General features: G+C 36.5%; 1 long non-coding RNA gene across 1 annotated transcript in view; it reads left to right on the top strand.

The window, feature by feature from the left end:
* The window catches only part of LOC119538502, a 289,526-nt gene that overhangs the window by 272,410 nt on the left and 4,330 nt on the right, over positions 1–12,786 (top strand). The window contains exons 4-5 of the long non-coding RNA XR_005217564.1: positions 8,258–8,511; positions 11,646–11,845. This is a non-coding gene — a long non-coding RNA (uncharacterized LOC119538502). The remainder of the gene's footprint in view (positions 1–8,257; positions 8,512–11,645; positions 11,846–12,786) is intronic.

Here is a 12,786-nt window from a genome sequence, read left to right as displayed (position 1 = left end):
ACATTTTCCCTCTGCTCATAAATCCTTTTATTATATATTTTCTAGAATATCCTGTGGAGGCTTCTACTCATCCTTGAAGATCTAATGCAAATGCTACATCCTGTCAGTAGAATTTTCTGACCTTTTCTGATATCTGCATTTGACCCTGAATAGCAATTTGAAAAGTAATTTATAATCCCAAAATTCTGTGTATTTTTTCTACTACAGTATTTCACACATTAAATAAACTCCTTGAGGGAAGGCCTTACCTTTCTTATCTTCACAGTCTCAGATATAAATCCATATTCCTTCACCTAGCAAGAGTGGCTCACAAATGTTTTAGTTGTACCAAATTTTGCCTCATATCCAAAGCTGTTTTGGATAGTATGACTTCCTCATGGGTTAGAATACTTTTTATTCTATCATAATAATACGTTGAATAAAAGTTACACAATGTTTCCTTGATTTAATTTGGAAAATTTTCCAGGATTTTGAAATGTTCCTTGATCTTTGGCAAAATGTTTCAAGCACTGATTTGACTAAAGATTTACACGTTCGCTTCATTAAATAATTTTAACTTAGCCCTCACCATTAAATAATTTTGGCTTCATTCATTTCACCACTGATGAACCTACAAATTTACACTTGCAAACATTTCTTCTTTATAGCTCTCGTTTACCTTGCTTTAAAATTTTTTTCCTAGAATTAAACCTCGTTTATTTAATTCTCTGCTATATAGTTCTCAGCATCATTTTCTTAACCATTATGATCATTATCTTCATCACCAGAGAGGCAGTTTAGATTAGTGGTCAAGATCACTGACTTTGCATACAGCATTACTAGCTATTTGACCTTAGTTAACTTTTCTGAGTCTCAATTTCAATAGCTGTGGAAATACTACCTATCTCATGCATGTTAGCATGTAACTGCTCAACGTATTTCAAATATTTAGAAGAGTGTCTGACACACTGAAAATAAAGTGGAGTCACCATTACCAAAAATGAAACTCCATATACTAACACATTTCCTTCAACACCATCATTAAGCATCTTCTATTTATCTTCTATGGGTTTTCAGGACTTTAAAGGAAAGATTAGAGGCAAGCTTTCCTAGTTTTATGGGACTTACAACCTATTGGTGAAAGTTAAACATTCCCATATAAGCCACAAGATTAACTACAAAGTAATATTGTAAAATATATATTGCATATAAAGTTAAATATAAAGTAATGAAAAGTATGAATTTAGTCTTATCTTACATTTACACCTTCCCTTAGAGCCTAATAATTTAGAACAAAAAGGGATGGATCTAACAATGTTGTTAAAAGTTTCCTTTGTTATATAAATACAAGATATTATTTTTATCACCATTATCAGGTAGTACAAACATGCTGCTCCAAAAGACGAAGAAATTGAAGACCAACAAAATTGAGTTGTCAGCCCTAATTCAGTAGCAGACCAAGGACCAAAATCTAATTTGGCTGACTACCAATTAGTATTCTTTCAGCTAAAATTTTGCAAAATGCAGACACTAAGGAGTTAGCAGAGTGAAGATGAGTTAAATTGGAGAAGAGAGGAGTTTTGCTTCAGATAATTAGAAGGGGAGACATGATTAAAATGAGGGAATAATTGTGTGATCTTGCCTTTGATAGCTGCCATCTTAATTTTAAACTTACAAATACATGAATCCAAAATGATGCTGCTAGTTCCTTGGGCCAGATTTTCATCTATATATTATTCAAACTCACAAAACCATATTTTTTTCACCATCATTCCAGTTTCTACTTTATTTCTTATCTCCTATTAACAGAAAACTTTCTCAGACATTTCATCTATAATCACTGCTCTCACCACCTTCTTTATTCATCCTTCCCAATAGTATTTTCATAAGCTTACCTCCTCTGACTTTGCTCATGCCAAAGTTATCACTGACCTATAAAAGGTGCTATACCCAGTGCCCACTATTATAGATTCAACTTATTAGATTCATAGTGAAACCCAATACTGCTTTTCTTAATACACTTCACTTGTTGTGAAATCCAATACCAGCCTTCTTTAATATACTTGTTTTGCAGATTGTATTTTCCAAAGATGATTGTACCAATGTATGTCCCATCCCATAAGATCCTCCAAAAAAGTAACATTGATACTCCTCCATTGAGTGATGGTCTGTGTTTTCTCCCCTTGGAGTTGGGTGGACCTTTGAAAGTGCCTCAGCCAATAGACTGTGGTGGACTTAATGTTGAATGAATTGTGAGGCTAGGTCATAAAAGGTGACATTGGCTCTCTATTGGGACACACACCTTGGGCACCTTGAGCTGATATATAAGATGTCTAGTTACCCTGAAGCCACCATCCTGAAAAGATTTCATGGAGGTAACTACATAGCAATAGAGATGGTCTAGGAACACCAGCTATCCCAGTTCTCAGTTGTGAATCTTTCCAGCAAAGGCACCAGATACTTGAGTGAGTGAGCCTTCACATGAATGTGATTTTAGCTTGTTGTCTTCAAGCTGTCCCAGCTGATACATAATAGAGCAGAGTAGAACAGAGCTCTGCTGAGGTTGCTGATTCACAGGCTAAATGATGTTTTTGTCCTTTTTAAGTGATATAAATTTTGGGTGTTTTTATTACACAGCCATAGTAACCAAAACACTTGTCTTTGCTTCTACAGTAATAGACATTTTGGATATTCCCCACCACCACTGGTTGCTCCTTATCTGTATCTTTCATTGGCTTTCATTCCAGTAACCAACATCCTAATATTAGAATGTTCCAAGATTTGGGTGTGCCCATTCTTTTCTATGTACATCCTCTAATTGCTTTATTTCATCCGGGATCATGACATTTACATGTTTATGACCTCCTCTCCCCCTGCCACTTGCAAATCTAGCCCTTATGTCTCCCCTGAATTTCAACCATATATATGTATACACACCATGGGCCTACTTGAATATTTTTAAAAAAATTTTTATTGTGAAATATTATATACGGAAAAGTGATAAATTTAAAAACACAGTTTAACAGGTGGTTATAGAGTAAACTTCAAGGTATACTATGGGTTACAGTTCCATAACTTAAGGTGTTTCCTTCTGGCTGTTCTAATACACTAGAAACTGAAAAGAAATATGTATATAGTGATTCAGTAGTCATAGTCATTTGTTAAATCCTAACTTCTCTGTTATAACTCCTCCTTTTCATTTGATCATTTTCTCAATCTTCAGGGATATTTGGGCAATGACTATTCTAACTTCTTCATGTAGAAAACAGGTATCAACATTATGGGATAGGGGAATGCAACTGGTGGATGCTCTGGGAGAAACTAGTATGTCTAAGTTTCAGGGCTTATCTGGCATAGAAACAATCTGGAGGTATTATGTTTCTGGAAAATAAATTTAATATCCACTTGAATATTTATTAAGGAACTCAAACCTAACACTTTCAAAGCTGTTCTTGATCTCTTCTCCAGGTAGAAGAGGACTTAAAACTTGTTCATTCCCTAGTTTTTCTCATCTCAGGAAATAGGGTTATAATTGATCCAATTTCTCAATTGCAAAATTTAGAAATAATTCTTGATTCCACTCTTTCTTTCAATGCCTGCATCTATTCTGCTTCCCCTGATTGTTCTTCTATAACATATCCCCAATATTGTATTTATCTCTACTTCTTCCTAGTGGAAGCCACCATCATCTCTCTCCTACACTATAGTAGCCTCTTTAACATTCTCTTTATTTCCAGACATACAAAACATTAAACTATCTTTCACATGGTAGACAGAATGATCATTTTCAATAAAAATCTGATCACATTCCTGATCTTGCTCAAAACCGTTTGATTTCTTCTCATTTGGAAACATTTTATTTTTTTAAGTTGGCTGCAAAAAAATCTCCTATCCCATGTTCTTTCCTTCTAATATGACTTGATATTCCTACCGCTGAAAAGTGGGAGTCTATATCTCCAAATAAGAAGAGACACCTGGAACAAGTCCTGGGAGAGAGCAAAGCTTTCATGTCTTCTTCACATGGAGTCAGAATGCATCACCCTTCTGGTACATCCATGTGTATTATCAATCATGAAATCTCTCTGAGCTTCAGGTGTCCAGAGATTTTGTGGGATTTCATAAAATAGGCGTGAATGATGGAATCAATATTCATGTGGTTAAACTTGACCTCCAGTACCCTTCCCTTCCTCAGAATTGGGGCTGATATGATATGACTCAAAGTCCCAATTCCCTAATCACATAGTTGGCCTTTCTGTGTAGCCAGTCCCCCACTCTATGACTAACAGACAGACCAGCCCCACCCTGAGTCATCTCCTTAGCATAAACTATCAAGATGTGGTCTGGGGCCCACTATGAATAATAAAGACACTCCCATCACAAGAAATTCCAAGGATGCAGGGGTTCCTTCCCAGAAACCCGGGGAAAAGACCAGCCATCCTCTTTAATATACTGCACTTAGTTTGAAAATCAGTTTCTTGTTCTCAGTCTCTGTACATGGCAAAAGATGCTCAAATTAAGAACCACCTTAAGGGAAAATAGCTCATTCATTGCACTGTGCAATCCTTTGTTAAGACCTCAAAAATATCTATGATTGTTCTTCATAGACCTTTCAATACAAAGGCCTAAGAATGATAACAGGGTGCTTTTCTGTCCTCTCCATTATACAACAAGGCTTATAAAAATCTCAAGAATATTGTCCCACATCATTCTCATGGTGAAGTCAAGAAAAAAAAGCTTATCATAATGAGAGTTTTGGTTATGGTTTTTCTCTGTCTAGTGGAGTGAATTATAAACTGAATCATGGGAAACCCACAAAATTTGTTAAAGAGATTGTATTGGCTTGTAATAAAAGGAAAGAAACAATATTTTGCTACTATCACCACCATTCTTTACTAAAACTTTTCCTTGACCTCAAAGAGAAACTCTGTAACAATTAAACATTTTGTATATCTGAAAGAAGTTGAAATGAGAAATTTTTGGTTGCGCATATATTCCCAGAATAAAAAACTTAAATAACATTAGAACTAAGTTTTGGTTTGGAAAAGCTGTTGGAAGACAATATACCAGAAATGGGGATTTATTGGTTTACAAATTTATAGTTCTAAGGACATGAAAATGTCCCAATTAAGGCATTCAACAGGATGATACCTTCTCTGAAAACCAGTCACAGCAAGCTTGAGTTCTTCTGTCTGATGGCAAGGCGGATGGCAACATCTGCTGATCCTTCTCTCTCGGGTTTTGTTGCTTCAGCTTCTGGTTTCTCCATGTGTGACTTTTTCTCTAAACTTCTTCAGGCTTTTTTCTGTGGGCTTCTCTTAGTTTAATCTCTTAGCTTCTGTATGTGATTTTTCCTCTTATAAAGAACTCCAGTAAGAGGATTAAGACCCACCTTGAATGAAGTGGGTCACATCTCAATTGAAATAACCTAATCAAAAAGTCCCACAGGAATGGATTGAGAGAACATGGCCTTTTCTGGGGGTACATAACAGTTCCAAACTACCATAAACTGCACAATACAAACATTGAGCCCTGATGTCAACTATGGAGCATAGTTAGTAGCATAACTGTAATGATATTGTTTCATCAATTGTAGTAAAAATACCATACCAATGCAAAGTGTTAATAATAGGGAAAACTGTGTGGAGGATAGTATATATGGGAGCTCTGTTATTCCTACATGATTTTTCTGTAAAACTCCAGTTTCTCTAATTAAAAAAAAATAGGAAAGAATGCACACAAACAAAAAAGGCACTCGACCTCCAAATCTTTATAAGTAAGAAACAGGCTTAGGGAGGCTACTCAGTTGCAAACTCAGTTTCCTTAGGGTAATGGAATGACTGACAGTTAGACCAGCCCCACCCTGAGTCATCCCCTTAGCATAAACTATCCTCTCCATTATACAACAAGGCTTATAAAAATCTTGAGAAGGACAGACCCAATGGCTCAGCAAGTCAAGGAAGGAGCCATGGAGAAAAAGTCCCCAGGGAGTAGGACTGACCTTTATTCAAAGAACTGACAACATGTGCCTGGCTGGATTTTGGATTTCAGAATTGATATGGGCCAGTGATAGTATACTGTGTGCCTTCCCTTTACCCCCTCCCACATTTTGAATGGGAGTGTTTATGAAAGTTACCTACCACCTCTCCCACCATTTTATTTTGGTTATTCTGGGGAACAGAAAAATTGTCTCTTTAGGTCACATGTTTCACATGTCTTCACATCATGAGAAAGAGTGATCAAGGAGCTATACTTGAGGAACTGAACCAAATAAGTGTTTTCTATACCCAGATCTGATTTAGATGATGAAATTCTGGACTTGGAGCTGATGTAACTATGGTATGAGACATTTTGGTCATCAAGAAGGGGTGTGGTATAAATAATTGTGGGCTGTAGCTGTAACAGATCATATTTTTCAAAGATGGCTGCAACGAGAGCACCCATCACACTTATTCTTACAATACAACTTTCATTAACCACTTGTCAAGATGTGTTCCTTTTTTCCTGAGCCTGGGCTGTATTTGTGACAATTAGTACTAAATGACTGTCTAGGATAGGTCAAAAATCTGATGTATTTTTCTAGTTCATGTCAGATACTTTCTCTTAAAAACCTAGTCACTATGTTGAAGAAGCCAAGAAGCCTGTTGTGGAGAGTCCCATGTGAAGAAGAACCTAAAGTCCCGACTAAACTCCCATCCAACACCCTGTACTAACTTGCCATTCTTGTAAGACACCTTGAATCTTTCATTCTACAGTTTAACCACTTCAGCTGATGCTACATGGAAGATTGCAAGTCTGTGAGCAAAAGTTTTGGGGTAGTATGTTACAGAGCAGTAGACAACTGCTACAACATTGCACATAAAATAAAACTCTTACGCTGTTCTACAACGCCTTGTATGATTTAGTTTCTACCTACTTCCCAATACTATGTCATTCCATTCTTGCTTTGCCCACTCAATTAAACTCAATTATCTGGCTTTTTTACTTTTCTCCTACTTCTTAAAATCTTGCTAGTTTCTGTACTCAGGCCTTATCAATATCACTCCCCCAATTAGAATATTATTCTGTCAGATCTTATAATTCAGGTCTAAATATAATTATTACATGCTCAGAAATAGATTCTCTGATCACTTAACCTAAAGCAGTCCACTTTAGTATACCACTCTGTACCGTTTCTATGTTTATTTTATCTTGCCATTTATCACTATACCTGTGCTTCTATACCTTCTGGATCATAGCTATAAATTCCACCCCCACATCAAGCAACCCTATACAATATAAATTTTCAGATAAAACTTGACATATTTAGTTACTTGTTTTTTTCTGTTTATATGAATCTTTCATTTCTTGTAGGACAACCAAAAAAAGGATTCTGTGATTTTTCACTGTCTCATGTTTAAGTTTAGTCTTAACTGTTTAACAATCATTTTCTAGGAGGAAAACATTAATTGGTAATAGTCAATAAAATAAAAGACTACCGTTTCCAGGAATTTGGAATTTAGACCCCTGTTGTTTTAGTTTCCGTGCTGCTAAATCAAAAACCATGCAATGTGTTGACCTAAACCATGGGAATTAATTAATTTACAGTTTTGATGCTAGGAAAAGTCCAAAATCAAGGCATCATCAAGGGATTGCTTTCTCTCAAAAGACTCTGGTGCCCTAGAGCTCACTGCCAGTAAGCTTGAGTCCTTGGCTTTTCTGCCACATGGCAATGTACTTGACAGCTTCTCCTGGCTCCTCCCTTCTTTTCTGGGTTCCACTAAAGTTCAGCTTCAGGCTGTTTTCTCTAGCTCTCTCTCTTTCTGTGGTTTTCCCTAAAAGCCCTTCAGTAATAAGATTAAGACCCATTCTGAGTCAGTTGGGCCATACTGTAACTGAAGTAACCTCAACAAATGTCCTATTTTCAATGGGTTCACACCCCCAGGAATGGACTAAGTTTAAAAACATCTTTTTTTGGGTTACACAGCACCATGTAACCTGGCATAATAGAGGCATAGCTTTTTAACCTAACTAGTGTCTAAAATAGAGAACTGATTTTAATTTATTTTCTTGGAATTTACTTCTTTGTACCCTAAAGACCAATAACTGAGTGTAATAGTTGGAAGGAGGGTTATAATTATCCTTTTCACAAAGAATTAGTTACCTCTTCCTAGTCCCACAATAAGTGGGAGGAATTGCATTAGTGCATTTCTCTTTGGGGAGGGGCAGTAGTCTCAAGTCCGTTAGCAGCTAATTCTGAAAGAATCAGATTTCTATTCATGTCTTATTTGGGCTTTTGCAGATTTCTTCAACTGTCCTCGGGATTTTCTCAGCTAAATTCTACTGAAAGAGAGGAGCACCTGGCCCATCTGGTTTGAGAAGCATGAAAACAAGTCACAGCCTTGGTCCAGAAGATGAGCTTCTACCCTGAGTCATCCATATTCCTGTTCTGAGCAACTCATACTGTTTGCTTACACAAGATCCCTTAGGATTAGTAGTTGGTTGTTTCTGGTTGTCTATTATTTCTTGTTCATTTCACTTACAACTTTGATAACGGTGAGAGATTAAACTTTCAATAGATTTTGCGCTTACGTCTTAATCTATTAGCCTAATCACAATGCAATTCCACTTAAATGCAACACAGCAACAGCAATCTTTAATTCTAATTCATAACTCTGTAAATAAGTCACCCCATGCTTTTACTAACCAATTTTCAATACACATATATAATGAAATATATGCAGCTTATCACAGTGCCTAACTCTCCCTAATGAGCAAAGTATTGTGTTTACTATTTACTTGTGCTTTTCTTGCAGTTGCACAAGATGTCCCATTAATTTCTGATACATTAAACTATCATATACAGTCACTGTTTCCAACACCCATTTCCAGTATTCGCTCCTTATCCTTTTTGCTATGCTCCCTGCTTGCCTCTCTTGCTCTATTACTGTTGGACTCTTACGGTGATCTAGTTTCCTCAATTTTTCTTACCTTCAGATAGTTGCATAGCATCTTCCTTCATTCCTAACATACATTACTTGCTTTATGCCATACTATATTTGTAAAATACATAAAAGGTGGGTAGTATTTTTATTTTATAGATGATGAAACTGAAGTACAGAAGATAAATCATTCACTGGAGGCCATGATTTGTGGGCTTTTTAGTGGGTTTAATGGGAGGAAAGCAAAGGTGAAATGCCAGAATGGAGAAGTTAGATGAATGATGGAGACTGAAGAAAGAGGAAATTGAATGATCCAGGGCATAAAATGACCTGAGGAACAGTAGAAAGAAAAAGAGGGGAAAACCTTTAAATTGATGACTCCTCTGTTCTGCTAACTTCAAAGTGCATTTCAATTTGAAATTTCTGTCACCTCATTGCATGGGGAGACATGGGAGAAAACACAGAGCATAATTTATCTCTTACTGAAAATTCCAAATTGGCAAACTTCCTAAGATAATAAGAGAAAAATACTACGAACATGTTAAGTTTTATATCATTTATTACCATCTATTTCATACCTCCAAAAACATTTCATAAATTAAATTTCACTTGTCCTTCAACCTTGTCTCCCTAATATGTAGATAAAATTCTGACACATTCTATTTATTAAATAATAATCACATATATTTTAGGGGCCTAAAATTAAGCATTTATTATACTTTCGGGAAAAAAAGGTGACTTCCAATAAAGATGATGGTCACTAGTTTATCACCTGCATGATGGCTGCTTCAGTGGTAAATATGAAGATGCTTTTGGCTACATTTGCTCTAGATTTATAAGTTTCTCCTGCTCCTGTTCATTAGCCTCAAGGGTGGGTTCTTGTCATTTCTTCTTTCTTGTTCATAGGGCAAATGTGAAAGACTGAAAACTTTGTATGTGGGCAAATCTAAGACTGAAGTACAAATGCTGCGAAAGTATATCTAATGAAATCACATCAGCACAGTTTCCACAAGGGCCCTCAACAGAGGGTACTTCAGTCACTAGAAAGAGAAAAACTAACCCAAACCAAGAAATAAATAGAAAATCCATTTGCTGAGAGCCTACAATGGATCAGACTGTCTTACAAGTGCCGGGAACCCAAGAGTGAATAACAGATCTAGCCTCACACTCATGGAGCTTGCATTCTAGTATGGATGGTAGATAATAATAAATAAAAATAGGCATTACAAGATATTGGGGAGTACTAAATGTTCTGAAGGAAAATAGAGCAGTATAGTATGATAAAGACATGCAATGTTGTTTTAAGGAAAACAACAACAACAGACTACTCTTAGGAACAGACATATGATATGAGCAGCAGAGAGGCTACTTTGATAATGGAACAAAGCAGAAATCTGAATGAAGTAAATGAGTCAACCTGCCATCCAAGACTATGGAGAAAGCACTTTTCAGGGAGGGGAAATAGCAAGAACAAATATCCTGAGACAGGAGTGTGCTCGGAGTGCTTGGAGAATAGCCAGGGGATCACTGTGGCTGGTCTGAAGTGGGCAACTAACAGAATGGTTGGAAACAAAGACACAGAGGAAGCCAGAGATAAGACCAAGGAGTGACTGATAAGCCATAATAAGAACTTGGAATTTATTTTAGTGTGACGGAAAATTATTGAAAAGTCTTGATCAGGGAGGGGAAACAACGTCATCTGCTTTTCTATTCTGAAGTTTCATTCTTGTTGCTGTGTGGAGAATAGACTGAAAGTTGAAGAGAGTAAGCAACGAGACAAGTTAGGAGGCTACAGAAGTTGTCTGGATTGGATATGATAATGACTTATTGGGATGGTGGTGTTAGAGGAAGTGGTGAGAATGGTGAAAATAAGAACATATGCCCAAGACACTTCTGATCACCTTACTCTGATTACAATTTTCTGAGGGAAGAGATATGAGATTTGAGATAAAGAGAGGGATCAAAATTGATTGCAAGGTTTCAAGCTTGAGAAACTAGATAAATGACAGTGCCATTTTCTCTATTGAGGAACATTGGAAGACAAAGTTTGAGCCCAAAAAACAACAGAAATAAAAAAATTATGCTCGGAGATGTTGAGTTTGAAGTGCATAAAAGACATTCAGTTGGAAGGTGTGGTGGTTTCCACTGGATCAGTTCTGCTAAACTAGAACAATGTTTCCCAGAATTACCTTCCCTGCAAAGATCCAGGTGGACATGTTGTGTGAGATTTGGAAGGTAGAAGTGAAGCAACAGTTATATTCTTTTTTTCCCACAAAGACAAAGCTACACAAGAGGCACTACTGTGCACACACATGATTGCTTATCACACTTTGCTGATGTGAGGCAGCAGCCAACTCTCAAAAATTTCAGTGCTTAGCACTAGCCATACATTTTATACTGTTTGCTTAGAATGGATAGATTGATAGTGAAATGAAACATTTTATTTAAAAAAAATCTGCAAGGGATTTTGGCCATAATTAAACATGATCCTTGACCACAAAGGACAACATATAATTTGCATTGAGATCGCATTGGTCCTGGAACCTGGCAGGCACTGGGAGTGCCTTTAAGAGTCTACAGAGTACAATCTGCCACAGTTTTGCTGGGTGTGTTAAAAATAGCCTTAGGCCAGACACATGCCATCCATCAGAATTAAGTGGATCATGCAGCACCTGCTTCCTGTACCCTGTCTTCTGTTACCCCATGTGCTTTCTCAGACACTAATAGGTCTTTGGCCCCTGTTTTTAGATGTAACAGTGATCTCTGCCCAGGAAAAAAGTAATGATCCTTGGAACAAGATGTGCAAGCAGGAAACATATTTATCTTCTCAAGACTGAGCTTCCATTACTAATAATAGCTACCTTGTATTGAACCCTCATTCTACGCCAAGTTCCTGCAAAACACATTCCAGATCTTATCTCATTTAATCCTGGCAACAATGATAGAAGGTAAGTCCTAGCAATATTCTCATTTTGTATTTAAATAAATTTAGTGATAAAGAAATTAAGTAAATTTCTTAAGGACTCATAATAAATTGCAGAACAAGAACTGGACTGGATGTCACCTTCTTCTGATTTAGGAATTTGATTACTATATTAAATGGCTCCCTGGTCTTGGAAGAAGTTTCAGAGAAGCTTCTTTATTCCAGAAAGTTTTGGGAGAATATGACCAGTAGTTTGAAACTGAACTCTGTTGTGGCCTCTAGATTCTTTGAAATCTTGAAGAAGAGGGTAGAATCTGCAGCCAAACTTGGAATGTTTCAAAGGAATGAGCAGGTTTCTGTTTTGAAATAGAGGTAACTTGGATATTCCTTGACAGACTGTGTTATTCAGGAAAATAATTTGAATAAGCCATATAACTAGGCAAATAGAAAGCAGACTTCAATATCAGAAAAGCTATTTCAGACTCTTCATGATAAGAAGTAAAAAAGCCCTGTATAATCATGAAAAATATGGATAGTGGTACAACTCTGTAGACTGACATCTGGTATTTTTTTTGTTGTTGTTAATGGGATGAGATTTGACTGCTTTAGAAAACTGCAGCTTCTCCAGTAGAGAAACCTGAGTACTTGCTGGTGGAAAACAAAGATGTTGTTTTCCTGCGAATCCTTATGAGAAGCAGTGGTGAGTTAGGCAGCAAAGGTGAGGCATGGAGCTAGAGGAGAAATACCTGGAACAAAAAGGCAAGGGTACAATCCACTAAGAAGATATAACCATAACTGAATATACTGAAAAGCATAGCTGCAGAACATGTAAAGCAAAACTATTGGAAATAAAATTTCACAAAGTAATTTGATATATAAAAAAATTTCAGAAAACAGATAATATAGATTTTTTTTCTAAAATACCAATATGTGTCATCAGGGTTCTCCAGAGATTGGTTATATATA

This window comes from Choloepus didactylus, chromosome 1 (assembly GCF_015220235.1).
Source record: "Choloepus didactylus isolate mChoDid1 chromosome 1, mChoDid1.pri, whole genome shotgun sequence".
NCBI lineage: Eukaryota > Metazoa > Chordata > Mammalia > Pilosa > Megalonychidae > Choloepus > Choloepus didactylus.
This window is presented reverse-complemented; position numbering and strand designations above follow the sequence as displayed.